Genomic DNA, 13,999 nt, shown 5'->3' with positions numbered 1-13,999 from the left:
TGAACATGAACCATAAAACCTAAATTCTGGCTAGTGGGGAATGCCAAAGAACAATAGGTCTGTGCTTAATAATTCCATCCCCATACTGAGATTCACTCATCCTTGGTTTTATTTCTACCTTTGTGATTGACTTTTATTAAGACCTTAAACAATCCAAAACAAAACAAAACTTTGTTAAAAGCTCATTTGCTCCTTTTAAATGTAGAAATAATAAATACTCAACAAGGAATCTACTTCATTGCAGTTTACTGTAATATACAGTCTTTCATGCATTGCATGAGTTTTCAAACATGACTAGATTTCTTCTCACAGAGCCCTATTTAATTTCTTAGAGTGAAACACTGAAAGTTCCATTTAAATATCTTCAATAAGACTAGAGAGCACATTCCTAGTGTAGGTAAGAATATATTTTCTTCCTCCTCACACGTGCATGTTGCTGTGATGCATCTATAAACAAAGCCAAGTTCCTATTATGAGAAGATGTGGAGGAGGAGAACAGACAGGAGAAGAGGGGTCTAATAACCTACTTGTTCCTCATTCTTCCCTCCCATTGCCTAACACATGAAAAATGGTACCCAGCATTTACCAATTGATTACAATGTGCATCATGTACATTGTATACATGTATCAAAGTATGTACTTTGCAGTATATATCATGGTAAGCCTTTTTATATACATTAACCATTTATTCTTCACAAAAAATCTAAGAAGCTAGTATTTTGTCTGAACTTTATGATTAATGCACTAGGTATAAGAGGTCTCGCAGATTGCTTGCCCAGGGTCTACTAGATTGTAGATATCTGACTTTAAATAGAAACTCAGGTTGATTTGATCCCCAAGCCTGTGTTTTAAAGAGGCTATACTGCTTCAACTTCATAAAACCACGTCTGCATATTTAGCGCTTAGCTACTGTCTTCCAAGTACTAGGAAATATCCTCTCCAGAGCCAAGTAGAATTAGGGAATCCCTAAATGAAATATTCAGTGACTCACATTAGGCCACTCTTTCCGCTAGTCATAGTTCCAATTCCAGGATTATTTTCTTGTTCCTTGTAATCCAGAACTCAAAAATCATGCATATAATTTTCATAATCTGAATTTGGAGCTAGTTTCTAGAACAAAGCCCTTTTTCTGGCACTTTCCAGAACTCAGACATACTGCAGTTTCATTCCTAACCTTTAGTTCCCAGGTCTGGGCTTTCTGTACAGTGCCACATCCTTCTGATTCCAGTAAACCGTCTTTCCGGATCACTGCCTAATCCTGGCTCTCTGACTCCCATGAGTCCTCTTGCTTGCCGAGATTTCTTCTTCTATGTACACTTGGGTCCTCTTAGACTTCACTTCAACAACCAAAAGGATCTTTCAAATCTTTGAATGCCTAGCCCTTCTGATTGGTTCTCTTTCTAATACTTGCTTAAGTTTCACAAAGATTTCTTCTATTATATTCCAAGAAGTATGAGGTGTTGAGGATATAATAGGAAATAAGACAACAAACAGCTATTCCCTTGTGGAAATAATATTCTAGTGAGGGAGCAAAACAGAAACAAAGTCTATAAGAAAGTAACCTTATAAGAAGTTAATACAAGTGCTATTAAAGGAACAAATGGGTGCTCTGATAGGGGAAAGTGTGGGTTAGGTGAGTACTGATTTAATAGTGTAGTTAGGAAAGGACTTTCTGGGGAAGTAGAGTTTAAATTGGAGCACGCAAATGTATATGACATGTGTAAGTAGTGAAGGGAACGATATTGCAAAGAGAAGAATCTGTATGCACAAGGATATGTGGGTAGAAAAGAACTCAGCATGTTCAAGGAACTGAAAGGAAATTGGTTTGGTGCGTGATAAGTCAAATTAGATGAGGTTAGAAAGGTAGATGGAAACCATGGTTTTAAAAAAAGTCATACTATATTTGTTTTAAGCAGGATATTGGTAAAAGCTGCTTTCCATTTTAAGAAGGCTTTTCTAGCTGCTTCATTAAAAATTGATTTAAAATGACAAATGCAGTCATGAAGAGACCATTAGAAAGCTGTTCTAGTTTTATAGACAATGAAAGTTGGTGGCTTGGGCTTGGGTGGCAACACTGAAGATGGAGCCAAGTGAAGTACCCCATATATGTCTGTGTGATAAAAATGTACAAGGTTCAGCTAGGGTGAGGTAGTAAGAGAAAGGGTAATAAATGCCAAGATTTCTTACTTGAGTAACCAGGTGTGTAGAAATGTCCAGAAATGTCTTTTAATTAAATGGGAAGAACTAAGGGAATTAGGATGGACTTGGGAAGTAAAATCAATAGTTTGGATTTAGACATGCTCAGTTTGAGATGTCTGTGAAATGTCCAAGTGGAAATGTCAATTATCAATTTCATATATGAGTCTGTAATTCAGAGGAGATGTCTAAGCTGCAGATGGAAATTAGAGAAATCTGGCATATTTCATAGGGATGAATGACAATTTAGGAAGAGAGTGTAGAAAGGAAAGGAAATAAAACTTAGGACAGACTTCTGACTAATTCCAACATTCAAGGTAGAGGAGAAACTAGTAATGAAGATTCAGAATTGGCCAGAGATGTAAAATAAAATCCAAGACGGTGTCTCTGAAGTCAGACATGAGTAGAAGGATGAGATCTATAGCACTGAGCACTTCTAAGAGGTGGAGTAAAATGATAATGTTGTCGATTTCCAATTCTGACAGCTTCATTATGCCAATATTCTTTGCATCAGTACTTAATTTTGAAAAATCTCAAAATAAGTAAATAGTCCTAACAGTGCCCAGATATCAGAAGAAATCTTTCTGGTGCAGAGGGAGTAACTGAGTTAAATAAGTAATTATCAAGCACAGCCATTTACTCTGGGAAGGGCTCCTAAAATTTGAAAGCAATATATTTTCAAATCCTTTTGTTCAGATGCTTCCTACATTGTTTTCATTAATAATTAACTACTAATCAAAGTAGGGTCATGTTACAAATAGTTGTTTTGTCTTAAAATAATGTTTCTACTATATCAATTCTTACAACCTATCTAGATCTCATAGTTTTATTGAATTTTGGCATATTGACGATTATCCTTTAACTGTAGATATGGTCCTTTTTGACTCTTTGTTTTTTCTTTTATGTTTCACAACCAATCAGGAATAATTATGCAAAAGATTTGAGATTGTCATATTATCTTAGTTTTTACTTGGATTTGCAGCTTGCTTGTTTATTGGGCTAGAATTTCTCCCAGCTGTAAGATCTACTTCTTGTTTTGGTGATATTTACCATTAAATCTGTTAGTTGATACGGTGTATGATATTTAAGTAGGAAGAGATCCATAGATATCAGATAATCACATGAAACCAACATGATCTTGAAAGCCATATTAAAATGTAAAAGGATAAAAAGCTCTTTCAACTAATATCTTTCTTTTCAAGTTATGCTCTACAAAATAAATAACACTTCGGTGAATAAGGGTTGAAGAATACTCTCATCTACAGTACAGGTTAGACTGTAAAGTGCACTACTAGTCCTATTCACGTATTCAGTGTTCTTTCCACCCATGAAGTCCACAAAGGTGGGTGCCGTATCTGTTACTCTCAACAATGGCACCATGCCTGTCACACAGAAATCTCTCAGTAGGTATTTGGTAATGAGTGAGTTTAAGGTGGTTAAACGCAAGACTTGGTCCCCAAATTCCAATATTCCAATTACAACTTAACATTATACTACTTACATTTGAGCCCTATGAAACTAGTTGTATGATGCCATACTTAGAAGAGAGGAATTCTTCCCAGTAATAAGCGCGTGTATTTATACACAAAAAGAAAGAGAGACAGAGAGAGAGGAAGGAAGGAAGGAAGGAAGGAGGGAGGGAGGGAGGGAGGGAGGGAAGAAGGAAGGAAAAGAAAAAAATTCTCAGAACTTACTTCTCTTCCTCTATTTGCCCAGATGATCAGTGATTGGGGTTCAAAAAATTTTTTCCTACATACTCAATGGCTAACACTAAACTCCAGCAAGATTGCAAAGAAACTGGGTCACTTACACATTACTGGTGGGAATGTAAAATAGTACAGCCACTCTGGAGAATAGTTCGACTGTTTCTTATAAAACTAGCCATGCAAATACTATACGATGCAGCAATTTCACTCTTGAGCATTTACACCAGAAAAAATAGATACTTATGTTCACACAAAGACCTGTACAAAAATATTCACAGCAGCTGTATTCATAATAGCCAAAATCTATAAATGACCAGATGTTCTTCAATAGGCAAATGTTTAAACAATGTTATATCCACACCATGGAATACTACTCAGCAATAAAAAGGAATGAACTATTAAAACACTCAACAACTTGGATGACTTATCAGGGAATTATGCTCTGTGGAAAAAGACAATCCTAAAAGGTAATATACTGTGCAATTTAAATATTTAATTTAAAATGCAAAATAAATGTGATCTTCTCTCACTATCTTTATACACTGGGTAGGGCATTTAAAAACCAAGACATAATTCTGAATTTTAAAAATCTAATCAAGGTTTATAAGACTCTCACGACATTGTTCTTATTTTTCTCATTTTGATTAGCCAAACACTAATTTATGTACACGCCTTTAGATAGTGCTGATTTGGAATAATACATTACCTAGAAATTCCAAAATTCAACAAACAATTTTCCTAAGTGTAAAACACTGAGTATATAGGTACCAAAATGATCATAATCTTAGCTGTATCTATTCACTATGTACAGGAACTGCTCCCAAAATCTATTCTCTATTCCTCTTTCTCCACCTCCCCTCACTCCCACCTTCTTCTTTCTTCTTTTGTACCTTCTTTTCCATAGAGTTTGGGACTGCACAGAAGACCTCCTGCTCAGTTATGTGTCATATAACTAAGTTCTGAATATCCATTGGGATAGCAATTATAAATAATACATATAGTATATATTATTATATATAATGATAGTAATAACAACAACAACAGAAAATAACAAGTGCTGGCAAGGATGTGGACATTTGGAACCCTTGAGCATTGTTGGCAAGAATGTGAAATGGGGCTTCCCTGGTGGCGCAGTGGTTGAGAGTCTGCCTGCCAGTGCAGGGGGCACGGGTTCGAGCCCTGGTCTGGGAAGATCCCACATGCCGTGGAGCAATTAGGCCCGTGAGCCACAACTACTGAGCCTGCGCGTCTGGAGCCTGTGCTCCGCAACAAGAGAGGCCGCGACAGTCAGAGGCCCGTGCACTGCGATGAAGAGTGGCCCCCGCTCACCACAACTAGAGAAAGCCCTCGCACAGAAACGAAGACCCAACACAGCCAAAAATAAATAAATTAAAAAAAAAAAAAAAAGAATGTGAAATGGTGAAGCCACTGTGGATAATAACGATACGGTGGTTCCTCAAAATATTAAACATAGAATTATCATATGATTCAACAATTCTATTTCTGGGTCCATTCCCCAAAGAATTGAAAGCAGGGACTCAACTAGGTATTTCCACAGCCATGTTCACAGCAGAATTATTCTCAAGAGCCAAAAGGTAAAAGCAACCCAAGTATTTTTGGCCAATGAAAGAAAAATTAAATGTGTTACATATATATATATATATATATATATATATATACATATAATATTGAATATATTCAGCCTTAAAAAGGAAGGAAATTCTGATAAATGCTACAAAATGGATGAAACTTAAGGACATTACTCTAAGTGGAATAAGCTAATTGCAAAAGGGCAAATATTGTATGATTCTGCTTATATGAAGTCTTATAATAGTCAAATTCATAGAGATAGAAGGTAGAATGGTGGTTGCCAGGGGCTGGGGAGAGGGAGGAATATGGAGTTATTATTTAATGGGTATGGAGTTTCAGTTAGAGAAGATAAGAAAGTTCTGGAGATTGATGGTTGCAATGGTTTCACAACAATGTGAATGTACTTCATGTCACAGAACTGTACATTTTAAAGTGACTAAAATGGTAATTTTTACATACACTTAATCATAATTTTAAAAATAAATCATATTTCCTTTATCTGAATTCAACTCAATGATGTGAGAAACTAAAGGCTGAAAGACACAAATAAGGACTGAGGAAAACAAAGACAAGAGGATGGAAGAGAATGAGAATGTGGGTTTTCTGTACTTATGGGAACAACATAGATGTTGTTTCTAATTTTGTTTTTAATCTGTTATTAGGTTTGAAAGAATAATAAATACTGAATGAATGGTTTTCAGAGTAAATCTGGCAGAAAAAGTAAAATAATTGTGTGTGAAACCTTCTGAATAATGGTGCAATTGCTATAAACTGGCATAAGGAGAACCCACATGAAGTAGATGTCCTTAATTAAATATAAAAGGTATTTGCTAACTTTCAGTCATTCGTACTATATCATTAGGTACTACTGAGACCTGAAGAATAATGACCCCTCATTTTCAGTAATTTTGTAATCACCATGTAGAATATTATTCAAGTTTCAATTTCATCATCTGTGTCAACAAATTTAGGGTAGAATATGCCACAAAGCAAATGAAACCTATACTTATATGTAGTATTTTTTCCAAATTTGAACATATAACAGATGTTGTCAGAAAAACAGGATAAACTATTCTAACATGTTTGTTATACTTTGTTTTCCCCTGGTCCTTATATCTGAAGTTTGGGCATCTCTAATGACTTTTAACACTTCATTTTTGCTTTTATTTTTGTTTGTGGATGCAAGGAAATAGAATTGATGTGAAGAGAAGTCTTATTGGGTAAGATTTCAACTGTTCTGATATTCAACTTTAGAAAAAAATCAATTTTTTCCTTTGGATATATCTCCTAAAACTTTTAGAAAACTTTATTTTTTATTTTTTTTTATTGAAGTATAGTTGATTTACAATGTTGTGCCGATCTCTTCTGTACAGCAAAAGACATATATACATTCTTTTTTATATCTTTTTCTATTATGGTTTATCCCAGGAGATTGGATATAGTTCTCTGTGCTATACAGTAGGACCTTGTTGTTTATCCATTCTAAATGTAATAGTTTGCATCTACCAACCCCAAACTCCCAGTCCATCCCTCTTCCTCCCCTGATCTCCTTTGGCAACCACAAGTCTGATGTCAATTGTCTGTGAGTCTGTTTCTGTTTTGTAGATAGGTTCATTTGTGCCATATTTTAGATTCCACATGTAAGTGATTTCATATGGTATTTGTCTTTCTCTTTTTGACTTACTTCACTTAGTATGATAATCTTCAGGTCCCTCCATATTGCTGCAAATGGCATTATTTTGTTCTTTTTTATGGCTGAGTAGTATTCCATTGTGTGTGTGTGTGTCTGTGTATATATATATATACACACACCGCATCTTTATCCATTCATCTTTCAATGGACATTTAGGTTGTTTCCATGTTTTGGCTATTGTGAATAGTGCTGCTATGAACATAGGGAGTGCATGTATCTTTTTGAATTACAGTTTGTCCTGGTATATGCCCAGGAGTGGAACTGCTGGATCATATGTTAGTTCCATTTTTAGTTTTCTGAGGAACCTCCATACTGTTTTCCATAGTGGCTGCCAAACTTACATTCCCACCAACAGTGTAGGAGGGTTCCCTTTTCTCCACACCCTCTCCAGCATTTGTTATTTGCAGACTTCTTAATGATGGCTATTCTTTCTGGTGTGAAGTGATACTTCATTGTAGTTTTGATTTGCATTTCTCTAATAATTAGTGACATTGAGCATCTTTTCATGTGCCTACTGGCCATCTGTATGTCTTCTTTGGAGAAATGTTTATTACAGTCTTCTGCCCATTTTTCGATTGGGTTGTCTTTTTTTTGTTGTTGAGTTTGAGCTGTTTGTATATTTTGGAGATTAAGCTCTTGTTGGCTGCATCATTTGCAAATATTTTCTCCCATTCTGTAGGTTGTCTTTTTTTTTTTTTTATGGTTTCCTTTGCTGTGCAAAGGCTTCTAAATTTGATTAGGTCCCATTTGTTTATTTTTGTTTTTATTTCTATTGCCTTGGGAGACTGACCTAAGAAAACATTGGTACAATTTATGTCAGAGAATGTTTTGTCTATGCTCTCTTCTATGAGTATTACGGTGTCATGTCTTATGTTTAAGTTTCTAAGCCATTTTGAGTTTATTTTTGTGCATGGTCTGAGGGTGTGTTCTAACTTCATTGATTTACATGTAGCTGTACAACTTTCCCAGCACCACTTGCTGAAGAGACTTTTCCATTTTATATTCTTGCTTACTTTGTCTAAGACTAATTGACCGTAGGTGTGTGGGTTTATTTCTGGGCTCTCTATTCTGTACCATTGATCTGTATGTCTGTTTTTGTATCAATACCACACTCTCTTGATTACTGTAGCTTTGTAGTAGCATCTGAAGTCTGGCAGAGTTATGCCTCCTGTTTTGTTTGTTTTCCTCAGGATTGCTTTGGCAATTCTGGGTCTTTTATGTTTCCATATAACTTTTTGGATAGAAAATTGTTTAAAACAGTTATCTTTTACTACGAAGGACATTTTAAAAGTAAAATTTAATTTTTCTATTTATTTCCTCCTTTTTACATCTCAGAAAACACATGTTGAAAAAGGAAATTTTATTGAAAACAAAAGTACTTTTCAATTAAATTGAGATATTTGCCAAGTATGAATCACCTACTTTATTTAATATTAAAGGTTCAGAACAATAATCTAATCATCTTCAGAATACTTAACTCTTATTTTCTTAGTTTGGCCCTGTGTCACAGTAAGTGTCCTGATATTAGAGTATTACCTATTTTGCTCTTTAAAAGACTGTTTTAAAGGAAAATTCAAATATTTATGAAAGGTTACAGACAATAAATAGCAAATGTAAGCTCAGTTTAGAACATTCATTCTTTTCCTGCACAGAGTAATAGACTTAAATCATTTCACATATGGAAATTCACATTTGATGGCCAGTGAGCTGTGAACTTTCCCCATGTATCAAAATTACTGCAACACCTGGAGCAAATTTCTCTGTGATGATGCACTGCGGTTGCACCGTAAAGTGTTCAATAGCTTTCAGAATCTCTCGTTCTTACCCAAATGTGATTTCCACTGATGTAGTACTGCACTGTATTTCAGAAGTTTTTTCAAACTTTGATTTAATATCAACTGATTTAATTTTAAATGTTACTCATAGAAAGTAACATCTATCCAACTGCATTTATAAATGGATATTTCTTCTGATTCTCTGTTTTTATCTGGAGTACTCCTTTTATCTAGAGTACTGAATGTATTGATTATAAAAACATATTTAGATTTGGTTTATACATATTGTAATAGAAGAGATCTTTAGGCATTTTCATTTTTACCCTAGAGCATTCTGAGACAAAAATAGAGACATGGAAAAAGACATAAAACTTTGAAATGATGCATCATATTTCTATTTAATTAAAACATACATGCACTAAAATGCACACAATGCATACTATGTGCTGGCAGGTACTTTTCTAAGCATTTCACATACCTTAACTTTGTTTGTTGATCCTCAAAATCATCTTATGAGGTAGGTATTATTATTATCCCCATATTAGAGAAGAAGAAACTGAAATAACTTGCTCACAACAATTAAGTAGCAAAGCAAAGATGTGAGTTCAGGAGTCTAGTCTAGATTTGGTATTGCTAACTGTAAATTTGGACATATTGTAACAAATGTCTTCTAGCTTGGAATATTTAAGCCTTAGCCACAGGCTCCTGACTAAAATTTCTCTGCTTTAAAGGCACATCAAAGCAAAGGGACTCCTTTGCTGGGCTCACAGAGATGCACATAATCAGGCTGGCAGGAGTGAGGGTAGCTTCCCCAGATGCTAGAATATTTAAAAAATAAGTGACGCCACAGGAGCTACATTATGATGGGTCTCTCCCTTTGGCTACTGATTAGAATTTGTGTGTCTGCCCTTTGAGTGGTAGTAGAGAGGACTGCGCTTCTGCGGCAACATACATTTCTAACAGGGGAAATGCCTTCAAAGGGAGGCTACAGAGCTGTACTCCCCAGATACATTTCATGGAAGAGCAGTTGAGTAGGATCTTTTTCATTTAATATATTTGAATCCCTTAAATGTGTCCAGCTAATTATTGTTACTTAAGAAGAAAATTCAGATAAAAATAAGTGAAGTGGTCTGAGTCTTATTTTATAAACACAAATATATAAGAAATACTGTATCTATTTAGAAATCAAAATAAACTCAATTTTGAGTTACCCAACTTGCTAGTTTGGCAGGAAATTCAACATTAGTCATTATCAGAGTCTCTCTACTTCTTGTCTACAATTTCAGATTGCACACAAACACAAGAGGTTTAGAATGCTCCAGCAAAAGAGGTGGGGACTATCGCTCATGATCACAGCAACTGCAGACATCCTCATTGTCTCAGACCATGTGATCCCATTTGGCAGGCTACACTGTGGCTTTTGTGCCCAGCTTGGGCCACAGGACTTTTTCTTCTTCTAAAGTTTAAGGCCCTGGGACCTAGGGTCCTACCATGCAGCCATTACTCTCTGGGTTTTGTCATCTGTCATGGGCGATGTCGTAAAATGAGATTGCATCTGTGTTATACCCAGGACCTGTTGATTTCAGGACTGGTTCCCAGGCTGGGGAAATGTCTCATTTATGACTCTGTTAAAAACTCTCTCTTTCCCCTTTAGGTCACTACCATCCTTTCTTTAATAATCTTAGGCTTTCACAAAGAGAGAAAGAAGAGAAATTGATCACTTCAATAATCATCTGCTTTGGGCCAAGACAAAAGAAATCAGAAAGAGTCTGGCTCCTTGCTTGAATAAGGAGAAGAGGACATTGCAGAAAATTAAAAGTGAGATAAAATCTCAATAAATTTATTCTTTCACCAAAATTAAACACATTTCTTTCCTGTAGTACTTCCCAGAATATTTAATCTCTATGTATTACTAAACAAAAGATTTATTATGTAGTATTTTCCAAACATCTTTGTCCATGAAAACTTTGTAGGCTTTTCTCTTCTCTGAAGAGCATCTTTCAAGAACTAGTTTGGAAAATGTTTCTCTTGGAGAATGTCTGGACCTCTAAGATTCTCCACATTTGGGTTTTCTAAACCTCACTGTTTCACACTGCTTCTATTCCCAGAGAGCACAAGAGAAGATAGCTTGTTTTATAATGGCTCAGAAGACTTACCTCTATATTTTTTATATTTAAAAAGGAGATGGAAATGTTCTAAAGAAACTTAATATGTGCTCTTTTTGAAGTTCCTTCACAGGTAATTAATAACATTTTTTCTCTAAACCTGCTTTTTACAGAGGAGGGCTCTGTGTCTTTTCAGGATAAACAAAGCAACAGGTGAGGGGGGTTGTGTTATTTAATGATTCTGCCATTAATTCTGCCATTAAAGAATGATAAAATTGAGCACAGGCAAGCCTCCTTCTTTTGAATCACTGGATTTGTTGAAAGTTAAGCAACAGGGAATACAGAAACATTTCTCTTTTCCTATAGTTCAAGGAAAATAAAGCTCAGAAAGAAAGAACACAGAAGAAACTTGTCCGTATGTAGCAAACAGAAGTCATCTGTGCATTCTTTGGATTAAGACTTGGTGATATATTGAAATGTTGGATAATTCATTGTCTAAATGCTGTCTCCAGTGCTTTGTAATTTGAATTCAGAAGTGCGATTTTATTTCCTTTTTGGTGGCAATATTATTTCATATAAAGAAGAGTTATATGAAGTGCTTATAGTATGACTTTGGTCAATTAGTAAATTTTTGTCAGTTACTTTTAAGAAAAGGAAAGAAAAGAGAAAAATATCACTTGCCTAGTGAACTTTTGGTCACTGCATAACTATCTATTGGGTATAAAAAGGACCTTTACTAGCCCATGGAATATAATATTGGTCAGACAGATAAGATCTTGCTTTCATGTATCTCACAGCCTTATTTAAGGCAGATCGACTTTGTAAAACGTGGAATAAATGATTCTAGGGTATAAAATGGTATGAAAATAAAAAGTATAAGGTAGGCAAAAATGGGTTCTGGAAGAAAGTTAAACCAAGATTTAGCATGAAAAGGGGAAGTCAAGGACAGGGAGAACACCCCATACTAATGTTGGAGGAAAAAGCCAAACCTTACGTGTATGTCACAGATATACAGAGCACACTCATTTCCGTTTCTATTCAATTTGTTTTGGCAAAAGATTAGGTAAATGTAAAAGCTACTGGTCTTATATATTTTGTATTTTTATCCTGTTCAATGAAACGTCTGCCATGCATGCTTATTTTCTCATCAATAAATTAATGAAGGAAAGTATATTTACATCTCTTCCCTTATCCCAGTGCTTTTGTAATGTACATCTTCCTAAATGTTTAAGTAAAATGTCAAATGTACTGATAGATATTACCACCATAAAACAACAAGAACAACAACAATAACAACAAAAACCCAAGTAAAAACAAGCGAACATAGGTAACTTAAAAATGCTCTAAGGTTTTACAAACTTGCAAAAACTTTTTCTTCTGTGTGTAATTTTTTTCTTTTTTTTTTTTTCTTTTTTCACAAAATATATAACTCAAATCTTTGTAGACTTCTCTTTATGAGATTGGGACTCACTTGACTTTCTCACCTCACCTTTGGAACCTCTTTCCCCTTCTCCTTCTCAGAATTTAATTAAGAAGGTACAATTTGGGTCTCTAGACTTAAATGTACAATCAGCATTACTATGTGTCTCAGCTTTGCTTCCCAACTCAGCGGCACATGTATAGATTTGCTCCTTCTCCCATTGTCCCAGAGAAGCAGTGTGAAGTCCTTCTTGAGGGCTGTCTCATGCTTCCTCAGGTGACTAACATTAGGGGCATCTTGGTGTCACCACCTTAGAGTGGAAGTCCCGAGAGTCCCAAGGGTGTTTAGAAAATCATCCAGAGGATCTGAGATGCTTGCTCCTAGTAATGTATTGGAGAGAAATAATGTCTCTATCAGTCCCATCCCATCAATATTGAGTCACTGAATTTATTTGTCATATAACAGTCTACAGCATTATTGATGTCAGAATAAAAGGAAAGAAATGTTGTACTGAATTGAATTAACTGGGAAACTTTCCTCATTACCACTGGTAAATCACTCTTCTTAAACTGGCTCTTATTTATGTCAGAACCTGGTACCTGAGGTGCTAGTGAATGAAAATGCTCAAATCATTAACTTGACATTAAAATAATATGAGTTGTGCTGATACTACTGACTATAGGAACTGACTCACCCAACTAGGAGTCTCAACATATTTTCTTAAATTTCCTCAGATAACAACCTCATAAGATACAGCAAGGTTAACACATCCTCCCTTAACAATTTTCTAATCTTTAGGAAAATATGAAATATAGGGCAGACAGTCTTAACACCAACTTATATTAGTGAATATAATGAGCCTAACACAATATTAATTAGTTTACTGGCACAGCAAGCTGACTATCCTTTAAATTAAAGAGTTTCTAATCCAAGCAAGTAATATTTGAAGATATGTAGATACCTTAAATATACTTAGGCTTCCTGATCCTGTGTCTGTCTATTGTCTTTCCTACTGTTCTATGCTTATCCATTGTCCTCATGAAGACATTCATCTTCAGAGGGCCAGCAGTGAATTCCTGGGTTGACGGTCTCAGTTGTTTGTGGATGGACATCATCTGTTTTTAATCTGTGGCTCACCTTAATTCCATAAGACAAAAAGATAGATGTGTTTTTGTTGTTTTGTTTTTTGTTTTCTTTTCTTACTGCCGTTTCCTCTCTTCATTTCTGGAAATCTCTGCTCCATCTACCAGTTAGCATATCATTTCCAGTCTCTCCTGGTGGCTATTTTACCCAACCAATCCACTGAGTCCTTTCATTTGGTAGGTCCTCTAAGAATCAATGACCATGATGGCTTCTACTTTAAGGTTTGGTTTATTTGTTTGTACTGTTTCAGTTATGCAGTTTCTCTTCTTGGTACAGCTTGTTCTTGATGACTCTTAATGAGATGATGTTTAGTGACAGGACGTTTTCTGTTGGACACCTACACTAATGGTAAAGTTTCTTGGTTTAATAAA

This window comes from Balaenoptera acutorostrata, chromosome 5 (genome assembly GCF_949987535.1).
Source record: "Balaenoptera acutorostrata chromosome 5, mBalAcu1.1, whole genome shotgun sequence".
In the NCBI taxonomy this organism is placed as follows: domain Eukaryota; kingdom Metazoa; phylum Chordata; class Mammalia; order Artiodactyla; family Balaenopteridae; genus Balaenoptera; species Balaenoptera acutorostrata.
The sequence above is the reverse complement of the archived record's forward strand: the minus strand, read 5'-3'. Positions refer to the sequence as shown.